Source organism: Megalops cyprinoides, chromosome 8 (genome assembly GCF_013368585.1).
Source record: "Megalops cyprinoides isolate fMegCyp1 chromosome 8, fMegCyp1.pri, whole genome shotgun sequence".
NCBI lineage: Eukaryota > Metazoa > Chordata > Actinopteri > Elopiformes > Megalopidae > Megalops > Megalops cyprinoides.
Genome location: NC_050590.1, coordinates 26,103,991 through 26,116,081, shown reverse-complemented (window position 1 = coordinate 26,116,081; position 12,091 = coordinate 26,103,991).

Genomic DNA, 12,091 nt, shown 5'->3' with positions numbered 1-12,091 from the left:
CTGCTTCCCATCTCCTAATCAGCCCAGCCCTATATCTACCCTGCTTGTCTCTGTGTTGTTTGCCAGATCGTTTCAGTGTTTCTGCCTGTCTCGTTTCCCGCCTGTTTACCCTGTTTGGATTTTGCTGGTTTTTGCCTCGCCTGTTCCTCGACTTCGTTTTTGCCTGCCCTTCTGTCCTGATTGCCTGATCTGCCTGCCTTCAAGGTTTGACCCTGCCTGTTTCCGTTTTTGATCCCTGTTTTGCCCTTGGACTGCTTACCTGGTATTTTGACCCTGCCTGTTTTTGGACTGCCTGCTTGTTTGAGGATTCTGCTATTAAACGTCTGTAATTGGAGCACTCGTGGTCCGCGTCTGAGTCCGTGCCTGAGTCCTGACACTCTGGTGTATGAATGCAAATAAAATGGTTAAAGGTGAAGTGAACTAGGGTTGTGTGACGGAGTGCCGTCACTACGGTTGAGTATGTGCTCTGACTGCCATACCAACGAGCCTGGCTCTTTGGCGTTGCGGTCAAAGTCGCATGTTTGGTACCCTGTAGACCCGGGTTCGAGTCCGGGTGGGGTGACTGCTCTCGCCCTTCGCTACAGGTTGACTATGCACAGTTCACATGACATTACAATTGTACAAGAATGCTACACATGTAAAAAGGCATCTTTGCCCCTATACTTTTATAGCTTTGGTTTTCAGAAAACTATTTTAACCAGACCAAAATAGGAATGAATTCCAGACAAAGACAACATGTTATGAGTACACATCTCTGAACATGATCTTCTTTAAAGAAGTATATATAGACATATAAAACATTAATCCTATACGAGCTGTCTCAAGCCTCCAAATCAAGAGTGGACAATAGCTGAAGTTTGATATTATTCTAAATGAAGTGTTCATTGTTGACTGCTAACAAGTTGAGCGGGCATAGACATTTTTGGCACAGTACTGATAAACTGGCAAATGTGTATTTAACTGTTTAGCTGATGGTAGCTTTTGACAATACTTATTCCTTGACCTAATGACCATTCAATGCTTTTACAGGTAAGCACGGTATTATAGGTTAAATCCTCTATTTTTAAAAACATATACATAAAGGACAAAACAGCTGTACTTGACTATTCTAATGGTAACAGGCTTCCCAGTAACATCAAAGATGAATTGATATTAAAACCATGTAAAAAAATCATAGTGAATGGCATGTTTATGTGGGGGGGGGGGTGAAATGAGAGGCTTGTGGTATTAAGTAAAGTGATAATTTTACATTAGTTGAGCGTTACTAAGTCTGATTATATAAATGCCGGCAAGTATAAACAGCACCCCCTTTGCACTTCAGCTGGACACCCCCTTGATAAATTGTGGTCTGTGTCTTTGACCTAACAAATATGGCTCATGAACAGACAAACACTTGATACCAGAAGGATGAATTCCAAACTATTGAGTTTGGAATGTTAATAGAAGAAGCAAGCTGCATATTTTTGTATTACAGTAGCAAAACATAATGGCGAGAAACGTGAGGCAATCAGTTTCATTAAGCACATCAAAAAGAACTGTACCTTAGACTGACAATGTAGTATGACTTAAGGGAAGCACTATATTAATTTTTTTTTTAATTAAATATGTCCAGGGCTAAACTGCCTGTTAGTTAATTAACATACATTGTGGAGTTTAACTTAAGTGAAATCCACAGCCAACATGAATAATATGAATGCTTCCTTCCTTTTTCTGACTGCAAATTTAAGCTTACTGCAACACTGACTTTCTCATGGACCGGGTCAAAATGTCACGGGGGTGACTGGGACACAAACACGGACCACGCGATTTTCAGGTTTCCGGGTGTTTATTGAAAACGCCAGGCAGTTCGTAAGACCAGAGACAGGCAGGGTTCAAAACACAGAAGCAGGCCGGGGGCAAATCCAAAGTCGGCGAATCAGAGAAGACAGGGTCAGGAACCAGGCAAGAGAGTAATCAGGCAATCGAGTCCAAGCGGCAGGCAGAATCGTGGTCGGGATGTAGGCAGAAAAGCGAAAACGGCAATAAACAGGAACAAACTACAGCGGGGACGAGACAGGTCGAAACACTGAAATGAACTAGCAACAAGACAGACACGCAGGGAAGATATAGGGCTGGGGTGACGAGGTGATGGGATGCAGGTGGGCAGGCAGGCAGGTGAAGGTGATGGGGCAATCAGGCGGGCGGAGACCAGGCGGGGAGCGGGGCGGGGCTGGAACGCAAGGAAAACAAAAAGCACATGGACAGGGAAAAACAAAACACCACAGCTAAGGGGGCAGAGCCCTGACACAAAATGAGCATATCCAAGAAATTCAGCTTTATCTAAGAAATCATGTGAATATCCTGCAAATGTAGCTGTAGCTAGAAATATCTGAAATCAAAGGAGGAATTTGAATTACTGTTGTCAGCAAATCCCTGCACTGCAGAAACCTATCAGCTCCCAGGCTGTTGGCATTAGATGTAAATGCACTGTTTATTTCACAGACCTTGCTCACTTGGCTTCAAAGCTTTTAAGCATAGTTACAACATAAGTCTTAGGTACAAGCCATTCAGTAAGGCAGGGTGCATTGTCAACAAACTAAAGGTCATGTCTAAAACCAAAGAATGTGGGTGTGTCAGGAGCCGCCAACGTTGGCCCCTGTTCCCACAGCACAGGACCCCCCAATGGATCCGTCCGCCAAAAAAAGACAAAAAAAGGGTGAGACTCAACTGGGCCCACACCTCTATGCTGGGCCTTGCTTGCGTCCCAAAATAAAAACAAAACCCGAACAAAAAAAAAAAAAGAGCAAGAGTGCTGCTGGTATTTTTGGTCCAGACCGCTGCCTCCAGACGGTGATGTTTGCTGCTTTTCCTCCTCACGCAGCTCCGGAGCAGGAACTACGACCGCACTGTGGGGGGAGGACACACGGCACAGATAACCCTCACTGCTAGGCTGGGCAGCCTTAAAAAGGGCACACACACACACTACGGTAACATGGCCAGTCACGTTTCTTACTGCGCAGGGGCACCGCCCCGATCTACCACCTGCCCAGCCCGGGGCTCTGTTGTACCGCCGCTCTCAAGCCTCTCTTCCCCTCTCCTTTCTCAGCTGGCCTCCGTTGTGTTGCCTGCCCTGTGCGTCACTCCAGGAAGCGGTCCAGGTCCGCAGCGCTCCGCCAACACTCGCTCCACACACACCCCGTTGATTAAAATGAAATCCCCTCCCGGGATTTTCCCCCAATTTAAACCAAAAGGAAACAAAAAAAAGAACGAAACTTAACATTAACAAATTAATCGTAAACAAAAGAAAAAAAACAGCCAAAAACACAGTACAAAGCCAAAATAAAAACCAACCAAAAAGAAGCAACAAAAAATAACCAAACAAAAATAATTTCCCCCAATAAAATCTGCTGCGCAGAGCCCTCCTTTTTCCGAGCCATCCAGCTCCCGACTGTCTGAATCGTAGCCTTCTTATACCTGCACCCCCGATAATGACAATTCAGAACAGCTGCAAGCTCCGCTAGTTCGGTGGAGGCAATCCTTCAATAACCCCGGCTCAACAATGCACCCGCGGTTCCCAATTAATATCCCCGACTGAGAGGCTCAACACGGTGACAGATGCACTTCTGTTCCTGAAGAAAAGTTGCAATGCTTAAGCTTGCCTTTGGAACTTAACATTGGTTAGCTAAAACTGGTTAACTAGTTGTATATACATCATTTTCATTATCAGATGTTTCATATTATCAGCAAATTACATTACATTGCAAATAAGCCTGCAGCTGATTTTTTGTTCACATTCATATTTTGTTCATAAGCTTCACAGGCAGTCTGCACTTTGAGAAGCTAGCACATTCATCTTATACAGTAAGCTGTGTTTAATGTGTGGTAAATAGATGATGTAAGACTTAAAATGTGCTCAATGGTGGTCTGTGGGACTGCAAAAGCTTTTTAAATAGGGGTCATAGTGTCATCTTACATCCCTGTCTGCAAAAAATATTAGTGTGGCAAACCTGCCATCCTTTATATGATCATGGATCACCTCTTATGAAACACACTTTGCCCTGCAGGTTTATGATCACATTATGGCTCTTACCTGCAGTAGCAAGTTATAAAAGAGTAAAGTATTGCATGTAATTATACTGCACATTTTATACCTCATTAATATTTACATGCATTTTTATTGCAACACACTCAGAATCAGGAACCAGATTTACTGTTCAACCCTGATTTAGCCATAATAAAATACTGAAGCACTGTAATAAATGACAGGATTTTCTCAATTCTGTTTAACTGTGTCTGTCAGAGGGGTTATTTTTATTGTCTAATTGGGGTCTTACTGGATTACTATGTGTGTGTTTGGAAGAGCAGGCCTCCAGTGGCGTTGCAAAAATGGCTGGAAGGAGAAAGTGGATGTGAAGGACTGCTATTTAAAGCTGCTAACCATCAACCCACCCCCTCATCAGATACTACCCTCAATCGGTTTTCTCAGATCCCCCATAGACATTGCTGAAGGAGAATCTAATATGTACCTTTTTGTATTTTATTGACATTGAGCTGAATGAATGATTGATAAAAGAATGGTCTCCTGTTTCATGAGTGTATGAGTTTGCTTCAGAGCACTCTCACGAGCAAAATACTGTTTCCCATTTCTGTCACAGTGCTCTATTGAAGAAGTGTTTTACTGCAGAACCTGATTTGGTGTGCTCTAATCAAATCACTTGCACTTGAGCCCTTGATACAAGTGAAAGGAATAATCATGACAACCCCCCAAAATGTGTCATTTCAGATTCAAAATGCATATATTCTTTTCCTCTTATTCGAACTAAAGCCTAATCAGTATCGGGTATTTTGAAATCACATGTTATAACGATATAATTCACTGGGTACATTACTGCTTGGCTGTCAGAGATTGACACCTGACTGTGTAGTTTGGCAGTATCACAGATGAAAAGCCTGTGCTTGGTGGCTTGGGAGTGTGATGGACAATCTGTGCCATTGTTTGCCAATGGTTTGTGGCAGGCTGAGCTCAGAGAAGGCCTGATAATGGGGCAGTAATGGAAGAGAATGCTCCATACATGTGGCCCTGTCACTCAGCACTCTAAAAGTGGTAGTAATTGTGAAATGTACCATTACCTTTGAAGCTGTTAACCCCCACCCCCCTCAATTTCCCATTTCTCTGTTGCCTCAGGCAGCCTTTCAAGGCTTTAGATTTATTTCTGAGGCAAATTGACACTTTACACAGTGTCCAAATTCTTAACTGCATTAAGTACAAGACGAGATGTGTTACCATCTGGACTGTGTATTACTGCATGTAGAGTTCTGATGCATCTGCTTTTGCATTTGTACATTAGAACATTTTAAGTATCTAAGATATTACTGAATTTGTGATGTGTCATTAAATAATCTGCACATTAAAATTAGATACAACATGCTAATGGAGTCATCTTTCATTATTAAAATGATACAGAAATAAAATGTTCTTCTTGGTTAGTAAAACCAATAATGTACTGAACTATTTGTGAGGAAAAAGACTACCTGTTTGTTGTGTCTATAAGGTGTAGAATATCATATCTGCATCAGAATACTTGTCTGTGGATACATGGATATAACATAAAGGATTACGTAATTGAATTAGATTTACTCCCAGCAGCTCCAGCCCGAGTGATAGTGTACCAGAAGTGGCTTATAAATGCAAAGTATGCATTCAATGTGACAGCACCACTGAACAGAAATTCTTTAGATGGCAGCTCTTCTTTAGACAGAGGCAAAACATTCAAACACTTTAGCCACTGCAAAACTAGGAGATTCACATCTCTTATTCATGTCTGTGAAGGGTTTGTGTTTGGGTATAGTATAACAATTCATTGTATTGTCATGATTTTTCTGAACAAAGCATCCATTTTTTTTACACAGTGGTTTTTTGTCATAGTATATGCCAAGTACTGTATGTACTGTTCATACACGTTTCAGTATTCTGAACCATATCCTCTTGGCCATCAACCTGAAGTTGCTCCTCTAGTGGATGATCCAAGCCAAAACCTTTTCAGTACGGTGAAGAGAAAACCAACACCCTGTCGACAAAGCCTGCTTCTTTCCATGTAGCTCTCTTATTACATAAAGGCAACTGAAAAATATAGGATTTTGTGTGAGGGAATAAAGGAGTTCTTGTGAATTCATCAGAGTGTGCTTTCTGCATGGTTGTGATTTCATTGTTTCAAATTGATGACACGCAGCAAAACTGGGAGTCCATTTTGGCAAAACCAATTGGTTTTGTTATGCCGGAAATAGCAGTGGATGAGACTTGTCTCAATGCTGTCAAGCACTCTTTGAGTAGCTGTGAGGTGTACTTTTTGGAATATACCAGCTTAGAATGGTTCCTTAATACAAAAAGTCAGGCCTGAAATCAGTGCACCAAACACCAGTTTAACAGAGCACAGCATGACCACAGAGGTTTGCAGTACTGATGAGTATTATTGAAGTGTTATTTTTGTACTTAGGCAAATATGACTCCCTATGGATTCCTTGAACAGCATTTCAATCCTGTAGTTGCAGTCTAAATGATTTTTTATAAGAATGAATAAATCCTTTGGGAAACTTAATTTCATCTGATCATTGTTCATTTGACAGTATCCATTTTACCCCTCTAGCGACTGAGTCAGCTATTGTCCCAGTCTAAAAATTGAAATATTTAGGTATATTTAATAAAATAACATACTCAGTGATGTGCAATTTTTACAGCAAATAATGTCATGGATGAACCATTTTGTAACCTTTTGCTACTCCAGGTTGAGTATTATGTTTAATTCAGCATGTATCACTGGTCTGTGTTAGACCTTTTCTGTGATCAATAGAATTGCATCAACAATACCTGTAAAGTGGTTAAAGTGAAGGTGCTCTGGATCAATTGGCCAACTGTCACCTTAATTTGACCTTAATACCCTTCTCTGTCACTGTTGTAATGGAAAAATTGTGAAGGCAAGGTTTACTATAATACATTTACTTATATTATACTTCAGTAATGTAAAACAGACAGGAGAAATGGGAGTATGCAAACATGTGCCTTCAGTGTCAAAAAAAGTCTGGAGGTGTGGAGGAGTCTCTCACACACTTGCAGGGGTGTTGAGCGGCTATGCAGAGGGCTCTACCCCCCATACAGAAAATAAGAGATAAACAGGGAAGGAGATGGCCTCATTTTAACTGTAGCAGTGTAACAGGTCAGATATGTGAGGACTAATCCATTTACAGCTATGTAGGAAAACGATAGCATCGATCAATACAATATTTTACAGGGAGCCTGTGCAAATAGTACCAAACAGACACAATGTGTTCCCTGGAATGCAGGTGCGTGTGTGGACTGCAAAGCTGTGAACATAAAGCAGCTGGCTCATAGACCTAGTAGATGCACAACCCAACAGAGCACTACACCAGTCAGGCCGGGCTGAAATGTGTGGAACCAGACACATGTGGTGACTAACAAATTTGCATTGTGCAAAGGCCACTAATGAGGGAATAAGCCAAGACCTTCTGAGGTTGCAGGGGTTTCTTTTTATAATGAGGTACCTCTGATCATCAGTTCATGGTTCTGTAAGAACATAAAATCATGGGAAAGTTTTCAATTTGATATGCAATGCATTTAAGTACTTTTGACTGCTGATTGTTTTTGTATGATGCTATGGTAATTAGAGGTAATTGTCATCTAGTAATTGTAACTTGAAGTTAGAATTTCACTACTTTGTAACTTGTTTCAAATACTTTCCACTTGTGGTCAACTTATAATATTTAGTCAGTATCTTGTACCATAGTTGTGTTTGCACTTGCCATTTCACACATCATGGATAGGGGCAATTGCCAAAAACAACCCACTTTCATGAATTTGCAAGGTTCATTGACTTGATAAGTGCTTTAAACTTAAAGTTTCAGTCAGATCTGTGTATAACGGTCAGATACGGGCATTTGCAACATTTTTTCATTCAGAAGAGGTCCTACCAGACCAGACTCCTGTCCATCAGTAGTCCACAGTACCATCCCAAGTAAATCAGAAATGCAGTGCTGTTCTGTTTGTTTAATTGCCTCAAGAAAGCACATGCATGCTGAAAGTATTGATTTGGAGCTGTTTCAATTCACATTTTAAGATGCTTTTCATTTAGTTTTTTTGTAATATTGCAGTTTATGCCAATCTTACACTATACAGTTATGATGTGATATTACCACATATAATTTTCTAACCATTGTGTAACAGCTGCTATAAAGTCATGACTCTGGTTTCTGGTTTTACACCAAATCTATGTTCATTTTTAAGCTTGTTTTGAATTGCGGTAAATAAACTGTCAGTTACATAATAATATTTCCATAATTTCCAATCAACCCTCAGATAAACAGCCTGTGTGTTAATGCACGTATGTGTGATTTTACCTACACAAAAGCAAGACATGCTACAAACTCATGCATTAGTATGAGGAAGGGAAACAGGGGTTTGGGTTTTACTGGCTGTTCATGGAATGTTTGTAATATTCAGATATGTTACTGCTCCTGTAATATTCTTATATATGCATCTTGGCAATATGTACCTATAAGTATAAAAGCAAGTGCCATTTTTCATGCTAATCTAATGAGTGCCCTTCTCATGTCATAGTTCTATGCAATCTAGATGTCAGCTGATAGTCTCTCTTGTAATGGTCCTTACACGTTAGTGAGCAGTTCGATGTTTCAAACAGTTTATTTAAAATGAAACCTGTTAGGATTCTCCCAAGAGATTAGAGTAGTCAAAAAATCAAGAGGCTTGGTCACAAGTCCCCTTCCAACAAATGTATTTCAGTGTGCACCAGAGGTAGTTTATGAAGGGGAAGTCCCCTTTCAGGTACATTTGTAAATGTAGTAACAGTTGATTATGATTTATCATTGATTTCTATACAGTAACAGAGGTAGGATGAAAATGCATTTCTGTCCCTTATGTCTCTGGGCAGGAACATAAAGATTATGACAAATCAAATAATGGTAAAAGCAAAATAATGACAAGAAATTCCCTTTCTTATAGCACAAAACACGTTGTAGGGGATATGGACACATCTGCAACCAAAACCAAGCTATTACAATGCTTACTCTAAGCATCCTCAAAATGTACATGGCCCTGGCCATCTGGTAAAGAGAGGAGTGTGCTCTGCATGACCCCTCACCCTTATCAGGACATAAAACAACCCACTGTGATGAGAAGACATTCATGAATAGACTTTGTGACACTACTGTTGATTTAAGACAAATACAAACATCCTGGCACAGCCATACATGTAATGTCTCTGCAGCACCTGGCACCTCAAATGTGACTTCTGATGGGGTCACCCAGAGTTTACTGGAGATTCTCAGGTCTTTGTCACACAGCATGTACATGAGCTTCTATCATCCAATCAGATCACCCAGTAATTACAGGCATGAGTTTTCTACCAGTGATCAGACTGTGTGCCCACATCGACTACAGCGTTTGAAGTAGCTCTATGTAAGTGCGGCAAGAGCAATGTTCAAGGTCCCCTTTGTTCCCTCTCTGATGGCATCACACCTCAGCTAGCCCTGCTAGGGGACCCCTCCTTGCTCTGAGGGGGGGTTGAAGTCCCCCAGTAGGATCAGAGGGGGTTCCATTCTCTGGGAAGGAGCTAAGTAGAATATCCAGTTCTTCATAGAAGTCTCCCAGGGGGACAGGTGGCCTTTAAACAACAGCACATTTTAGAGGGGTTAGTTACAGTAACAACTTCAAATTCAAAAGAGGAGATGAGAGGGGGAGTACAGAGAACTTCCAGCACTGCAATATGAGCAGCCCAGTCCCACCACCCCTGCCATAGGATCGGAGAGTGTGAGAGAATGAGAATGAGTGCTGCTGGGGCTGCGTTGCGTTGTGCTGTCCAGGGTGATCCACAATTCTGTGAGGACAGGAGGGAAGCATACACTGTGGTGAATTCTGCCTTATGTATTGCAGACTGACAGTTCCACAGGCCTCCAGCAAGGTAGGTTGTTGGTGGGAGTCATCAAGGGGTAGACCAGGTTGTTGATGTTGCGAGACATAGGAGGAAAGTGACAAAAACCAGGTCTTCTACAGAAAGTGGTCACAGGGATTGGATGATACATGGTACATTGCCGTTTTCCTTGATGTTCTCACTCAGTAGACTCCCACAGATAGACTCCCTTGTCTTTGTCTTTGGCTGACTGAGGCTGCCGCTGTAACGTTACACTCCTACTTAAATACACCTGCTAATTAGTATGCGGCTGTGGAGACCCTCTTATAATGAGCTCCTCGATTAGCCTCTAACTAGATACCACTGCGACTGAAACGTCCACGCCCAGCTAATTATCAAAACAATAAAACTAACTTGGCAGCAAACAATAAACACACAATGAACAAACTAATACAGCTTATAAAGCGATGTAGAAAGCAACAAACTATAGTTGTGAAGCACAAGATAACACAAGTATAAGCTTAAAATAATGTTGTTTACACTAATTGGCTATCGTGAGTGAAACTAACCTGATCTAGAACATCACTGATCTCCCCTGTGTGTCTTTCTTTCTCTCTCTGTTTTCGGCAACAAACCCAGAATCCTCCGATGGAAAAAGGAATGCCATCCCCTCAAGTCTAATGGATAATAACTCAATGAGCATTATTAGTGTGCTTGCCCAAATTATTAATATTATTATAATTATTCTAGCTTTAACTGCGCCTAAACTGTTCGCTCTACAGACACCAAACCATATGCCAAATTTAGCGGTTCTTTTACTATTGGTATGCCTGTACTTATATAAATTTATAGTTTTATAGTCTTAATGATATTTAAAGAAAAGTGCTCTTATTTTACCACCATTAAACAGATAGGATTTTCTTCTTCTATCTTCATGAATTCTGGCTCTACATGCATAAATTATCAATTTATATATCAATATATATACTTGTGCAAATGTCTTTGGTTCAGTGCTGTGATGAATGATTTTTGAATCTTGAGCCTTTGTTCAGTCTTTGGTATCCTCTCACTCTAACCAGTTAACATTCGATATTTAAGTTGTTGCAACACGGCCAATCAGAGAGAATGGTCTGTGTCAGACTTCACCGCGAGAGACAGAGTGCATTTGAAGGGAGGGGGAGATGGACACAGCAGACCCAATTCACAAAAACTACTGATTTCACTTCTGCGTTTGAAAAACATGTATTTTAAAACTTTACATTACATTATTGGCATTTAGCATACACTCTTATCCAGAATGAATTACATCAATTACAGGTTTTTACAATGTTATCCGATTATACAGCTGGATATTTACTGAGGCCAATGTGGGTTACATACCTTGCCCAAGGGTACAGCAACAGTGTTTCTCTGAGGAATCAACCCGGCAACCTTTCAGTCATAAATCATGCTCTTTAACCACTATGCTACACTGCCGCCCCACTATGCTAAAACTGGGGGCGCTATCGAGCGATGATCAGATAGTACGCACTTGCCAGTAGCTCGCACAGATTTTACATCAAAATTACATTTTAAACAAAACCAGCACATTTTTGTCTAGAGAGCTTAGTGGAATGTGTATCTGGGATATTCCATACAGTAAAGGAGGTAGCAATACAGATCGAAAATGTCGATAAGGAGAGGAAATTCCAAGACAGACACAAAGGAAGAAGCAGGCCCAAACGAAGCCTCAGGCATAATGGGGGAGGCGGACCCCGAGGCGAACAACCAAGCAGCCCGCTATGACAAATTTACACTCCGAGCTGCAAGTCAGAGATTTGCAACAAGATTGAGGAGATGATCGCAGACATGACTAATACTTTGAGAGGAGAAATAGCAGCTTTGAAAGCGGAAAATGACTCTGCTATTGTTGCATTGAAAGCCCAAATAGAATCTCAAAATGAAAGGGGCTAGCAGATTCAGTGACATGCACCTCGGATACTGTTGTGGATTTGGAAACCAAAGTGAAATGTCTTTCTTTTTTTCACAAATCTGTTTATTGATGGAAATTGGTGGTACACAGAGAGTAAAAAGGGAAGCGTTAAAAGTACAATCTCCATTTTTTTTCCTCTAACTCCAACATCTATCAACAACATTAACACCATCCAACAATACTTTGAACTAGTATGATGAAT